The following is an 8532-nucleotide window of genomic DNA, read 5'->3' as shown; positions in this document are numbered from 1 at the left end:
ACTAGGTCAAATTGATACCAGTGGCCAGATCATGGTGTTAGCACTATCTGGTGGACAATGGTGCTAAGGGATTGTTAAAACACAGTTAACCCTTAAATGGAACATGAAATATGAACATAGACAACTCAGTGGCCTAAAATCAAAGTCTAACTTTATTAGTACAACAAATATTACCTTAGCAGTTTCTGTCTTCAGAGACTGAAAAATATTCAGCATGATAATCTCACGCAACAATCAGATGGTACGCTGCCCTGCAGAAATGATGTCCTATTATTTCCTGGACACAGTGCGTGGTGTCTTTATGGCTGTCACAGAAAGATGTTTTCCTGAATTCATAATGACACGCACTTAACTTTCCTGCTGCCCCCTTTTATGCTTTTCTTTAATTTCACTCCTCTGATGACTCTCTGCTTTCAGGTTGGTTTTCCTGCAGTCAGCATACTGTCCATATTTTATCCTGTCAGCATATTTCTTTGTTCAACAGATCCATCACATGCACAAGTTTTAATTTGGTCTTTTTCTAGTGTCCCAATCTGGGCATTTTCTACTGGTCTCCTCTTATCACCTTTCATTAACATCCAATCATTTCCACCTTCTGATTCAGCCAGTTAGTGCCAAGTTCAGTTAATTTGAGCTGGTAACAATACTATTACTATGTTATGTCAGAAAAACTTTTCAATGATAGAAAAGGAAAGAAACATCATGTGAGCAAAACTCAAGTCCATTAGCTGCTTGCAAAAGGCAGGGCCAGCTAATATTGCAGACACCAGCAAAATGAAAAGTTCAAAATGTAAGCAATAGTAAAACAAGGCTGAATATTTTTTAAAAAAAGTTCAAACACACTGTACTTCACCACTCTGTAACAGATGCAACTTTAAAGCATAAAATATGACAAGCTATCCTAACAGTGGGTGTCTTCATGATACTTTTTGATGCTCTTTGCATGCAAAGTAGGTGTTAGTGGTTTAAGGTGCACAGTTCAAGATGTTGCCTGGTACTTGATTTGCTGACTGTTTTCTTTTTTTACTTTTGGTCTAGCCCCACACACCAATTGAGTTGAGCAAGTAGCAAATGTGGAGTGTACTCTCCATTCAGTTTTAGCTACAATGGCCCGGGCAGTTGATACGGAGACACTTGAGTAGAGTTGCCCATACATCAATGTCCCCTTCAGGTGATTCCAAAGAAAAGGCAAACGCCCTTTTGGAGCCAGCTTGGCTGCAGAAACTGTCAGTACAAAGATCTTCAACCCATCCATTTTCTGGGGCTCCACTCCTAGACTGGTTGCTAACCACGGCTGGAGAGCCCAGTCTGCCCTGCCACGGCATCCACCTTTTAGTGGCATTTCCTTCACCAGGCTAAGAACTAGTACTCACCTCGAAGTTGCTCCTCTGCCCAAAGCTGTTGGCATCATAGGAAGTTGCTAGGTTTTTCTTGCTGCCCAGCTCTCAGCACTGACAGCTGCAAGTAGTACCATCTACTATCATAACAGTAGCAGACTTGGTCTAGTCTGACCTGACTTAAATTGAAAAGTGTACAAGGACTGGCCTCCTAGCCAGATATAATAAGGATCGCTAAAGGGCTTTGCATGTAAGGTAATCCATTGCTTCCAGTTAGAAGGGCAAGTTCATTAGCTGTGTTACCACTGGTTAACAAGTCAGCACTGAGACTTATACTCTAAAGAAGAAGGCTAGGCAGAAGCCCCATCATGAACTGTCTGTGCAAGGGAATCTTAACCTTCTTGGGCAGAGGAGCCGTTTGATGACTTTCTGGACACACTTGCCTAGTATTTGCACTATACTGAAGAGAGAAAGAGATGATTTGACCTTATTTCTCCATGTTCTTTTTAAGTCAGTAAAGCAGACTGAACTCATCTGCTAAGGGCTTCTCATCAAATAAACTGGTCAGATGTTGTGACTAGAATTCAAACCACTGATTATGATTCTATGGTATACTAATGCATCTTTTATGTAAAATCCAGCTGGAAATACTTATGAGCTCTTATGCCAGATGAAAAGATGTTTGTCATGCTCACATTTTAAATTTTTCATCTGTGGAATGGCTTGAATCTCCATGACAGTCACGTGAATAGATAATAAACCAATTTGTTTGTTTGTTTGTTTTATTTTAAATCAGAAGATAAAACACACAGGTTAATAAATCAAGGAGAAACGTTTTTGCATTTAATGCACGCGTGGAGATCAGGAAATGCAAGTCCTAGTCATTAGGAAGACAGACTCCCTGTGGACCTTGAACAAGTCATACCACCTGTTGAGCTCAGTTTTGATTAAGGGGGTAGTGAGAATGGAATAAAAATGATTGCGAGACAATTGCAGTCTCAAATCCTAATTTATTGAACACTTAAGCAATACCAGTATTTAAGCAAATCCTCAAATAGTATATCAAGACATTAAACAGCCTTCAAATAGTGTATAGAAATCTTGACATGGCCTTCCAGACCATACACAATGACTCAGCTAGCCAGGTGTTGTCATAACACCAGAGGTCACAGTTCCTACAGGTATAGTCTCTTCTTGCTCAGTGACAACTTCCTAAACTTCATTTTTTCTTAGGCTTTTGTACTTTTTTTTTTTCATACAGCCCTCTTCTATATGTCCCATGTATGGTCATGGGAGAGATTCTCACTAGTTACTTTTTTAATGTGGTTATTTTCTCATATGTCACCTACATTCTGGTTTGTTTGGAGGATTTATTAGAATTATTTTTTTAATTTACTTCTTACCCATGGAGCCATCCTTGGGCTTGATGGATTTCCTATACTATGCTGCTTCTACATTCCACAGCTGTCTACATTTTTTTTGCCTACCACAGTAATTTACATTGTCTATGTGTTTGTCTCACTTTCAGCCAATTATGTCCATTTGACACAATAACATCAGTTATGTCAAGGCAACTTGCAGGCCTATACACCTCCTTGAGCAAGTCAGGCCTTGCTTTCTGTAAAATGGGGATGAAAGTATTATCAATTTGCGAGGTTGTCAGATATGACAGTGAGCATCACAAACACCTAATAAGGTTTCTATAACAGTGTTTCATTAGAAAAAACATGGACTGTGCCAAGACCAATAAATTCTTCATGTGAAAAAATTTTAAATTGTTGCTTCAGAACTAAATACTGCAAGACCCAATGTTTATATAAACTCCAGAGCAATTTTTAGATCTGAGCAAATAATGGAAGGAATCAAATCATTCAAATTTGAAAGTGAATTCTGACTCAGTTGTGTTTGTCAATTTTATGCAACATTTTGATAAATATTCAAGCCTTCTATCTTTATTGGCACAGGTATATTTGCAAGGTTAATGTAATTGAACAAAAACACATTTCAGACTGTATCATTGTAATCCAGACTGGGCTAGTTACTCACAAAAGCCGTTTCATCAAAAGATTTAACTGAAATAAAAAACACCCCTATAGAAACAATACCTGTGTTAAGTTAGGTAGGTAACTATCGATTGCCAGCTCCTTGAAGGATCTAGTTTTTTAAGCATTTGGGAAGCATTTATCACAAAGGATTGTGTCATACACAGATAGTAAATACTGAATAATATGAACAGCACAGACCGTAAACTACATTTCTATTGCAAGGCCTATGAGAAATGCCCTGACTATCCTGGCTATTAGGACTTTGGTCTCCCTCCATCCAAATATTTAGGTTTCACACATCACTTCGGTATCTGAGCACTGTCCTCTTTTGCATTCTGACTGCGAGTAATCAAATTCAGTGTGCCAGAAAAACTGTTTAGCTCGCTACCTCTGTTTGGTTCTCTTAGATTATAAGCTTTGCTTGTACATATAACATTTAGCACACAGGCTATGGGGGCTATATTAGAATAAAAATAAATACCAAAAAAGCTGTTGATCCTGCTTTTGTGGTCCAAGATAACCAGTGTCTTAATCTAAACAATCAACATACTGGTGGGTTTTATGAAGCTTTTATCACAGCAGGATGAATTTTTCTTGTCAAAATTGGCACCAATTATGCTAATTAAATTTGAAGAGTTCATTAGCTAAATGGTAATTGCAGTAACATGCATTAAAGACATGATGATATACAAAACTAATTTTCAAGAAAATATCACTTCCCCTTTCAAATAACCTTCAAAAAAGATGTGTCATGATTAATGAAGGAAAACAAGATTTCAGAAATATTAGTTTTTTTATGTACTGTTAATGTATTCAGTGTTGGTTTTCTTCTCATTTGTATTTGTAATATTACATTTTTTTGACTTACAGGTTCTGGTGTTTCTCTCTTGAAAACTGTTCTCTGTAATGTAGTTGTCATACTCAATCATTTTGAACAGACTGATTTGGGTACACAATAAAGACTATTCACCAGCATTCACCAATGGATGCCACATGGCTACTAACATTATTGTCCGTTCTTAATAGGGGAGGAACATACTGCATGGTCACCATCAGCAAAAGCTAATTTTTTACTTTACTCATTATCTCCTCCCATGAGAAGTCAGTCTATAATGCCTGGATGTCTGCTACTGCTCAGCAGAAGAGTGGAACCATATCTAATAATATAATACATTTTCTTTCCCAGCTGCTTCACAGTGATAATGGGTAATCACCAAACATATATTTCTATGCTGCCTACAGAAAAAGACTAAGATAGTGATATCTACTGGTCCATATTGACAATAACAAATGACAAAACAGAAACTCCGGAAATATTTGAGAGAAGTTCATTATCTTTTCTTTCAGGGAAAAAGTACGTGTATGAAATTATTGTTCATGGAAGGAGATGGGACCTCCCAAGCGCAGAGTCTGGACAAATTATTTTAAAAGAATACTTCCTTTCAGCTTATGCCCATTTTGTTAGTCTTCCACAACTACTCTAACAAATAAGTTCACTAACAGAAATCTTGGCTTTGCACGATGTTACAGTAATCGCAGAATGAAATCCTGAGTGCAAAAGATTAATATCTGAGTGTAACAGGGCATGCATCACAGCACCAGTTACAACTAGGAGAGTTACCTGATACTCAGGGAAGGGAGAGGCGGGGGTATTAAGTAGGGCTGTGCGAAACTTCAGGTGCTGATTTGATTCAGAGGAGATTCAGCCCGACTCAGTGGCCAAATCTCTGAATCCAAATCTAATCAGGAGACCAATAAAAAGGTCCAAACTGATTCAAAGCTCTCTGAATCACTTCTGAGAGCTGCGGAGATTTCGGCAGTCCCCACTCACTGCCACAGGGAGCTGGACCCAGACTCCGTGCTGGTAAATAGGGGGAGGAGGCTGGAGAAGGGAAGAGGGGACCATGGGGGGGACCCCCGCCAGGCCATTCCACTGCCTGCTTCCCAGCCCCCCTGGAGTGCCCCCCTGCCTGCTCTCCCAGCACCACCGCATGGCTGCCCCACCTAGCCTCAGATCCCAGCTGTTTAAAAAAAAAAAAGCACCCACTCACCAGCTGCTTCCAGGCAGGGGGGCAATCTCAAGCCTCACAGATGACATCCAGATGACAATGCTTCCGGCTTATAGCCAGACCAAGCTTAGCCCTCATTGTCAAGCCACAGACATGCACATTCATACCACCCTCCTCTCATTAGGGCCTCGTATGCTCCACCCCCTCTCACAGGGACTTTCATGCATTGACAACTTATACTGCCTTGCTCCCTCTTGGAGCAGACCCATTAGGCCATAGGCTTTAGCTAGCTCATACCTTGGGTGGCAGACATACTGTCTTTTGGGTCTCTCCCATGACACTCACTGTAGTAGTGGCCAGCCAATTACCCGACTGGGTCTAAGCTTGCCCTGGCTCCTTCTGGGGCAACTCTATATACTCAAACATACTGGGCTCCCTGCCCTTCGATTTTTCCCCCGCACTGGGGTCCTTCCTCTCTGCCCCCTTTCTAGGGTTACCCCTCACTGGGGCATTCTTAACCTGTACCATGACTGGTGCTCTGGGGTCTCAAAGGGCGTCTCACTCTCCCCCAGAGCAGCAGGTCATTGTGCTCAACTACAGGTCTTACAGGTCCCATACTCAGCCTCCCAGGGGTGGAGGACTTACAGGGGTCAGGACTCACCCCTGTCTCTCAGACTGAGCCCTTTTACTCAGCCTCTGGCCCAAACTGCAGCCTCAGGTGTTCAAAGACATACCTTGGCCCCCACTCACTGGGGCTGCCCCCATTGCTAGGGCTTCACGTTTCTGCCCCCATCACTGGGGCCATGGGTCTTTCCTCCACGGTGGGCTCAGGTGGCCATAGCCATGCCTGGCCCCAGATTCTTCTCCTCAGGGTCTTGCACCCCACAGGGCTCAGGTGGCTGCATCCATGCCTGTCCCTCTCTACCTCTGATGTTACGTAACCCAGCCGAAGGGGAGGGCTGGGGTTAAGGCACCCCTACTCACCTTTCACTGGGGTGGTAACTGGCCTGGCAATTCCTGGGGACTCCTGTGCCACTGCAGGCCCCACCAGGCCACCCACTCCTGGCAGGGTGTAGTTTTAGGTCATGCCCAAGGCCAAGAGCCTCCAAACCATCCCCAAGCTCCTGCCCTTGCCTCCAAGATGTTGCATGGAGCCTTGCAGCCAGTTGATGTTATGGTCTGGCCTGCCAGCAGGCAACTGCTCTCTTTATGTAGGCGGCCAGAGGTCTAAAATGGCCACCACAATCAAGCACCTCCTGGCTGCTTGGCTCCGCTCTTAAAGTGGCAGGCACCAGTGCCCTGCCACACACCTTCCCCCTTAAAATAGTTTCTGGGGGAGGTTTCCCCTGCTGCTCCTCCAAAACAGGCTCCTCTCAGAGCCTGTGAAAGCCCTCAAGTAGTGAGCACCCCTAAAGGTGCTCCGCCACAGGGGGAAGTATGTATGAGGCCTGAGAAGGGCAGAATGTTAGAGGCCCAACAAGGGGCCCGGCCTCTACCTGGAGCTATTAAAATTCTAGATGCCATCTGTGAGGCATGGGATACGGTAATGGAAGGTTGGAGCCTTGTGTAAACGCCTTCACACCGGGTATTAAATGGGCAGCCTCCCCCTTATTATACTTTGGTTATTAAACAACAAGTTGTGACAGGAGAGACCGGGCAGACTTCCCTAGACAAGTGGGCAGGCCAGTGCTGAGACCCAGCCCTGAGCTGGTCCCCTGTCACAGTCTGGAATATCAAAATCCCACTACTGTTTCCAGGTTAGACATACTGGGTGCGTCTACATGTGAAATGAACATGATGCAATACATTCTGGAGCTGTTTATGCCAGAGCTAACTGCTCCTGGGTGCAGCATCTACCTATGCACCCAGGACAGCAGCAGTTTGAGCCAGAGTGGCAAGGGGCACAGGGGTTTGGGCACAGGGCGTCAGACCTAGGCTCCAGTGTCGCATGTCAGAGGGGCTGGCTGGGGCACAAGGGTGCAGAACCTACAGAGCCATGTGGCTAGGCAGCAAGCATTCCCCAAACGTTAGCACCCTTGTACTCTAGCCAGCCCCTGTCACTGTCTACACTTTAGGGTTTTGCAAAACTTTGGCAGCAGTTTAATTTCAGAGGAAACACCAAATCCAAAATGAAATGGAAGGCTCCAAAACATCTCTGAAACGAAATGAAACTATCCCAAACGTTTCGGAAATATTTCAGATGTTTCAGAGGCAGACTTGCAGGGAAACAGGCTCGGGGAGTTGGGGGTTGGAGGGGAAGAGAACTGCTCTCATATTGACATCTGTAGCTGGCCAGTGTCTGCAATCTCTCCCTGAAGTTCTTTCCCATCCCACAGCCAGAGAAGCCATGGGAGAAGTTCCCATTGCTGCCCTGCCCAGCCTCATCCCCTGCCTGGCTCCAGCCTCCCAGCATTTTTTTTTTTTAAACTGCACACTCACCAGCTGTAATAGCAGTAATCAGGGTCTCTGAGGGCTCATGGCAGAGGTCCCCCTGCAGCACAGGGCATCAGGGGGCAGCGGGGATAACCCCCCCCAACCTGGCACTCATGTGGCAGCTGCGCCATGGCGCAGGTCCAGTGCAGCTCAGCAGGGTGCTGTGTGCTGTCAGGGAGCTGGGGCCACTGGGCCTGAGTGGTGCCAGGCTTCAGCTGATAGGTGGAGCTGCCCCAGCTCCCAGACAGCGCGCAGCACCCTGCTCAGCCACACTGCACCCGCACAATGCAACAGCTGTTGTGCAGATGCCAAGTGGGGGGTGGTGAGCCTTACTGCCCCCCCTCACTGCCATGAGGCCCCAGAGGCCCTGATCATTGTAGCTACAGCTGGCACATCACGATGAGAGATGCTGGGGTGGGACGGGCTCCACCTTTCCCCTAAAGGTAAGCATGTGTTCTCTTCTAGGTTGGTGGACCTCCTCCAGCGGGCTTTAAACTAGGCTCGTTGGGGGAAGGGGAAGATGAGGGCGGAGGAAATAACAGACTGCCAGACCAAACAGCACCCACAACTACAGCCCAGCCCAGACCGACGAGCAAAGCAATCAAACAGGTAAGAGAGAGGGGCCAGGGTAACGTTGGGACTAGGGGGTCAGTACACACACCCACAGGAGGCCTCAAATGCCTCTACACAAATGCTCGTAGTATGGGC

The 8532-nt window shown here is 45.1% G+C and overlaps 1 long non-coding RNA gene across 1 annotated transcript in view; it reads left to right on the top strand.

Moving 5' to 3' along the window:
• Positions 1-1295: 1295 nt before the first annotated feature.
• The window catches only part of LOC109307646, a 19198-nt gene continuing 11961 nt past the window's right edge, over positions 1296-8532 (top strand). The window contains exon 1 of the long non-coding RNA XR_002100335.1: positions 1296-1306. This is a non-coding gene — a long non-coding RNA (uncharacterized LOC109307646). The remainder of the gene's footprint in view (positions 1307-8532) is intronic.

This window comes from Crocodylus porosus, unplaced genomic scaffold (genome assembly GCF_001723895.1).
Source record: "Crocodylus porosus isolate Cpor-Errol unplaced genomic scaffold, CroPor_comp1, whole genome shotgun sequence".
Classification (NCBI taxonomy): Eukaryota; Metazoa; Chordata; order Crocodylia; family Crocodylidae; genus Crocodylus; species Crocodylus porosus.
The sequence above is the reverse complement of the archived record's forward strand: the minus strand, read 5'-3'. Positions and strand labels throughout refer to the sequence as shown.